This window comes from Cryptomeria japonica, chromosome 1 (assembly GCF_030272615.1).
Source record: "Cryptomeria japonica chromosome 1, Sugi_1.0, whole genome shotgun sequence".
Classification (NCBI taxonomy): domain Eukaryota; kingdom Viridiplantae; phylum Streptophyta; class Pinopsida; order Cupressales; family Cupressaceae; genus Cryptomeria; species Cryptomeria japonica.
Genome location: NC_081405.1, coordinates 341,705,932 through 341,712,059, shown reverse-complemented (window position 1 = coordinate 341,712,059; position 6,128 = coordinate 341,705,932).

Below are 6,128 nucleotides of genomic sequence, written 5' to 3'. Positions count from 1 at the left end.
GGTAGCAAATGCAAAACCTGGTAATAACAATGACAAACTCAAAATGTACCAAGAACCCTTCCCAAAGCATGATAAAGGAAAAGGCTCATCATCTAACGTAATGGATTATGACTATACTAATCATGTAACCGGTTTTGATTTTTTAGTAAGTCGCATTGAACCTGCAGACAATCATGTCAATGTCATAACCATCCAAGGAGTTAATCCTCCTTCTTCCCAAAGCAGACCAAACCCGACTAGAATAGTCATTCAAGGTGCCATGCCTTCCACCTCCCATTTCCAGAATGACTATAATGCAACTACACGCCGAGGAAGAGCCACCATCCAAGGAGTTCCTCCCCCACCAAACCCTCCATCCATGTCTTCCACCCACCGATATGACCTCCTTGATTAACTTGGGAAGACACCCGCGCAGATCTCCATTTTGGAACTTCTCAAGACTTCTCCAGTCCATAAAGAAATTTTGGAACAAGCCCTTCTCCAATCACGCGTTCCTGATAACATCAATGCCACCCAATTTCAAACCCTCATTGGAAACCTTGTTGCCCAACAACACATTGTATTTAACTCCATAGATGCTCCTGCAGATGAGGACCATAGCAAACCTTTGCACATCGAAGCTCTCATCCACAAGCACAAGGTCAAACGTATCCTGATAGACGGTGGATCTAGGCTTAATCTGTGTACATACAAATTGATAAAACAATTGGGACTTTCTGAGGATCTGATAGACACATCAGGAAGGATCACAATAAAGGCATATGATGATGCAGAAAGAATTTCAAAGGGCATGATCACCTTACCTCTTCAAGTGGGCCCCATTACAATTGAAACCCCTTGCCAAGTACTAGATCTTGATCTCCCCTACAACATTCTCCTCGGGAGGCCATGGATTCATTCCTTGCAGGCCGTACCCTCCACCTATCACCAATGCATCAAATTCCCCTATAATGGAAGAATGATCACTCTCAAAGGTGATCCCCAACCTTTTCAATATTGCAAACTATTAGAGGGGAAGCATCTATATCATTGCCCACTAAATAGAGCTTCACCAACGCTTCCATCTGACACATCAAATGTTACCTCCACATCATCCCAACCAAATAATCAAATCAAGATCTTGGATAATGGCTATGGAGAATACAAATTGGAGGACGTCTTATTAATAGGAAACCTCCCTCTCTCTCCTAAGTCATTTGGCAAACCAAAAGAGCTAAAAAAGGACCCGAAACCAGTCATGTAATGCCAAAGCACCACCTTCCAGCAATGGGGCCCACTTGATAACGAGAACCTTGAAGCAGATATCTCTTCATAGTTGTACCGGGAAGAGGACGATGATCCAACAAGAATATCCAAAGAAATATATCCAAAAGCATTTGCCATAGTTGAAAAAATGGGTTACAAAGGACACAGTCTGGGACCAGAGGAGAAAGGAAGAAAAGCACCCATAAATCCTATCTCCTACAGATACAACAGAGGCTTGGGGTACACCCCGGTGCCTAAGATTACTATCGCTGGTGCCCCTTCTAGTCCTTCTTTGGATATCGAAAGTGCTGACGAAGAGGAATTCCATGAAATGCCTTATGAATACAAGAAAGATACCTTCTTCGATGCTTACATCAATACCATCACCCCCGTAACCCCTCCCACTTCACATGAACTACATCTTGTCCATCCTAAACTCATTGACTGGGGCCAATGAGACAAACCCAACAACACAAAATATGGAAGACGGTAATAGAATTGAGGGTATTCAACTACACGAAAAGGGATACTTTGGTAGTCAAGTCAATGCCCTTATCCACAAAAAAGATAATAAAAGAAAAAGATATGATTTCCTAGGTGAAAACCTCCCTGAGGCGCCTTTGGATGAACAAGAAATAAAAACAAAGGGCATATCTGAAAGTGAAAACCTGGAAAAGGCACTTGATGATGAGGGATTTGACCTCCCTACCATTGGTTACCTTCCACAGGACAAATCAAATTTGTTGATAGAAGAAACAAACAGCATCAACATGGGCACTGAAGTCATTCCAAAAAATATGCTCATTGCCAAATCCCTCACCGAAATCGAGAAACAAGACTTCATCAACTTCCTTACAGAGGTTAAAATCAATTTTGCATGGTCCTATTCCAATATGCCAGGGTTGGATCCTGCCTTGGTGGTTCACAATCTCGTCATCCGCCCAGATGCAAAACCTGTAAAACAAAAACTCCGCAAAATGCACCCGCATATTGCTCTCTTGGTCAAGGCAGAACTTCAAAAGTTGTTAGACGCAGAATTTATCAAACCACTAGACTACGCTGAATGGGTCTCCAACATTGTGCCTGTCGGCAAACCTGCTGGGGGCATCCGCATTTGCACAGATTTCTGAGATCTAAATATAGCTTGTCCTAAAGACGATTTCCCGCTCCCAAACATAGATATGATTGTGGATCTTATAGCAGGACATGAAATGCTATCACTAATGGATGGGTTTTCTGGATACAACCAAATCAGGATAGCAGATGAGGATCAGCATAAAACCGCATTCACAACACCATGGGGTACTTTCTGTTACCGGGTCATGCCTTTTGGCCTTAAAAATGCTAGAGCTACATATCAATGGGCAATTACAACAATTTTTCATGACCTCTTGCACAAAATTATGGAGGACTATGTGGATGATCTGCTAGGCAAATCCAAGACAAGACAAGAGCACATCCCTATTCTAAAACAGATCTTCGAAAGATTGGAAAAATACAAGTTGCGCCTAAATCCTAAAAAGTGTGTGTTTGGCATCACATCGGGAAAACTACTAGGATTCATTGTTTCCCGCAGAGGCATTAAGGTTGATCCCGCAAAAGTAAAAGCTATTATGGAAATGCCTCCACCAAAAACTCTCAAACAACTATGCAGTCTCCAGGGAAAACTCCAGTCTGTCAGGCGTTTCATTTCACAGCTAGCTGACAAGTGCCATCCATTTGCACATTTGTTACGTAAAGACACAAAATTCAAATGGGATTGCCTCTGTCAAAAGGCCTTTGAAAAATTAAAAGAATATCTAGCATCACCTCCAGTTTCGATGCCACCTACCCCTGGAAAACCCCTCATTTTGTACATATGTGCTACTACAGTAGCATTGGGGGCATTGTTGGCGCAAACAAATGATCAAGGGAAGGAACACACCATTTACTACATCAGTCAGACGCTAGTAGGATATGAACTCAACTACACCCCCATTGAAAGAGCATGTTTGGCATTAGTATTCAACACACAGAAACTACGACATTATATGCTAAACAACAAGACAAAATTAATTGCTAAAATTGATCCACTTAAATATCTCCTGTCAAAAGCTGCTCTCATTGGCAGAACGGCTAAATGGGTCATGCTCTTAAGCGAGTTTGACATTGAATATGTGGACAGAAAGGCAATCAAGGGACAAGTCATTGCAGATCAACTGGCTGAAGCTCCACTTCCAGGCGACCATCCTCTTCTCACAAAATTACCAGATGAGTTCATTATGACTATTACCACATCCTCCACATGGAAATTGTATTTTGATGGCTCCTACACTCAAAATGGATCGGGGGCAGGAATATTATTGGTCACACCTCAAGGAGATATCATCCCCAAATCATACAAGATAGCCTTTGCATGTACTAATAACATAGCAGAATACGAGGCCCTCATCACAGGTTTACACTTGGCTATCCATTGGAAAATAAAGGAATTACAAGTCTATGGTGATTCCCAGCTCGTCATAAAACAAGTCAATGACGAATACCAGACAAAAGATGATAAACTCCTTCCCTACCATACCATGGGTGAAGATCTTAAGCAACATTTCATGGCAATCAAGTTTGATCAAATCCCACGAACAAACAATAGGGCTACAGATGCAATGGCCACCATTGGCTCCCTCCTTCAAATGCCAGCACATAGTCAGAAGTGCGAGTTCTTGGTCGAGCAATTGTTTATACTGGCATATGACCTGCCAGAATCTGAAATGGTGTGTGTTCTCGTTGGTCCAGAGTCCCCTTGGTACCAAGAAACCTTCACTTTCCTCAAAGACAACACCATTCCCCCACATCTCACCAAAACCCAACAACAAACTTTCATCTGCCGATGTGCCCGTTACACCATCCTTGCAGACACCTTGTTCAGAAGGCATTTTGATGGTTCCCTCCTAAGGTGTTTAGATAAACAAGAAGCCGAATGGGCATTATGCGAAGTACATGAGGGCATCTGTGGGGCACACTCAAGTGGACTCACATTGGCTAAAAAACTTTTGAGAACAGGATACTATTGGCCTAAAATGGAAGAAGATGCATACAACTATGTGAAGAAATGCATCCCTTGCCAGCAACATGGTGACAAGATTCATGCACCGTCACAAGAATTGCAGCCATTCATTACACCATGGCCCTTCTCGCAGTGGGGGTTCGATCTCATTGGGAAAATCCACCCTTCATCTTCCAACAGACATAAATTCATTATCACCACCACCGAATACTTCACCAAGTGGGTAGAGGCTATCCCTCTTACTTTCACCACCGGCAAGCAAATATCCAAATTCATCTTGAACTACCTAATCTGTCGATATGGCATCCCAAAAGTTATCATCACAGATAATGGTAAACAATTTAAAAACCAGGATGTCAAAGAACTCTGCCAAAAATTCAACATCCAACACCGCTTCTCCACTCCATATTATCCCCAAGGCAATGGCCAAGCTGAGGCTTCTAATAAAACCCTAATAAAAATCCTCAAAAAGACAGTCAATGAAGTGGGTCGTGATTGGCACCTCTAAATCCATCCTGCATTGTGGGCCTACCGCACCTCCATCCGCACCCCCACAGGCACCACTCCTTATTCCCTAGTATTTGGTTCTGAAGCTATCCTTCCCCTTGAGATCGAGATCCCCTCTCTAAGGGTATCATTGCAAAACATCCTACCAGAGGAAGAATGCAGAATTGCCCGCTTACAAGAGCTAGAATTGTTAGATGAAAGGTGCCTCAAGGCCTTGAATCATCTCCGGGTATATCAAAACTGTCTGCGCATGAGTTATCATAAAAAAGTCAGAACCCGAGAATTCCAAGTTGGTGATCTTGTCCTCATGGAGAATCAGAAAAATCTACAAGAATGAGAAAAGAAAGGCAAGTTCAAGCCTAACTAGCTTGGACCATATGTAATCACAGTGAAATATGGATCAAGAGCTTATCAGTTGGCTACTCCTAAAGGCGATCCTTTTGATGATCTGATGAATATCATGCACCTCAAAAGGTTTTATGCTTAGTCCTCAGAAAGTCTTAAATTGCCAAAAAATAAATAAATAAATGAAAAAAAAAAAGATCCTGAAAAAATTGTCACTTTGGTGCAAACTTGGCAAACAGGCACCTTATGATACAAAAAAATTAAAAAAAAAAAAAAGAAAAAAGAAAGAAAAACAATTTGTGGTGCTATGGGCAAGTATCTTGGTGAAAACCTCTATGTGGGTGCCAAGGTAAATAACCGGATCCACTGTCTATCAAGTCGATACTACAAATCATCTGCCATCCAGCCCACCCATGCACAACATTCCTTCTTTTCCGCCTCCCAATAAAACATGCGTATGATGATGAGTCTTCGCCTAAGTCATGAACAAGAAATGTCCCAGTGAAACTGAGCTTTCATGCCTCTGTATAATCTTCAAGAAGTCTTGAGAAACAATCCCAAGTCCATCCTAGTTCTACTCTTGGCAAGAGGTATCATTTGGTCGCAAGGAAGAGACTTGTTAGATTTTGTTAGATTTTTTTTTTTCATATAGGCTTGCATCTTTTGCCCTACAAATGCCACTATTTATGACTGCCTGGGTTCTTCCATATCCAGGTATGTTATGATAGGTGCATACTGGGGCATATTTCATAGTATGGCATGTTTTGGATCCTTCTTGTATAAACTGGCGACCTGGTACTAGTGTTTATCAACACTTACCTTCTCGTATACAAGAGGTATCGGTGTGTTTGAGGGTTTCCTTGCACAAACCCACAACTTTGTATTAGTGTTTCTTAACACTTGCATTGTTGTGTGCAAGAAATTCCCGTTTGTCTACAGAGTCAGTCCATGCCCTGGGTTTCTCATGGCATCCTAATTTCTATAAGCA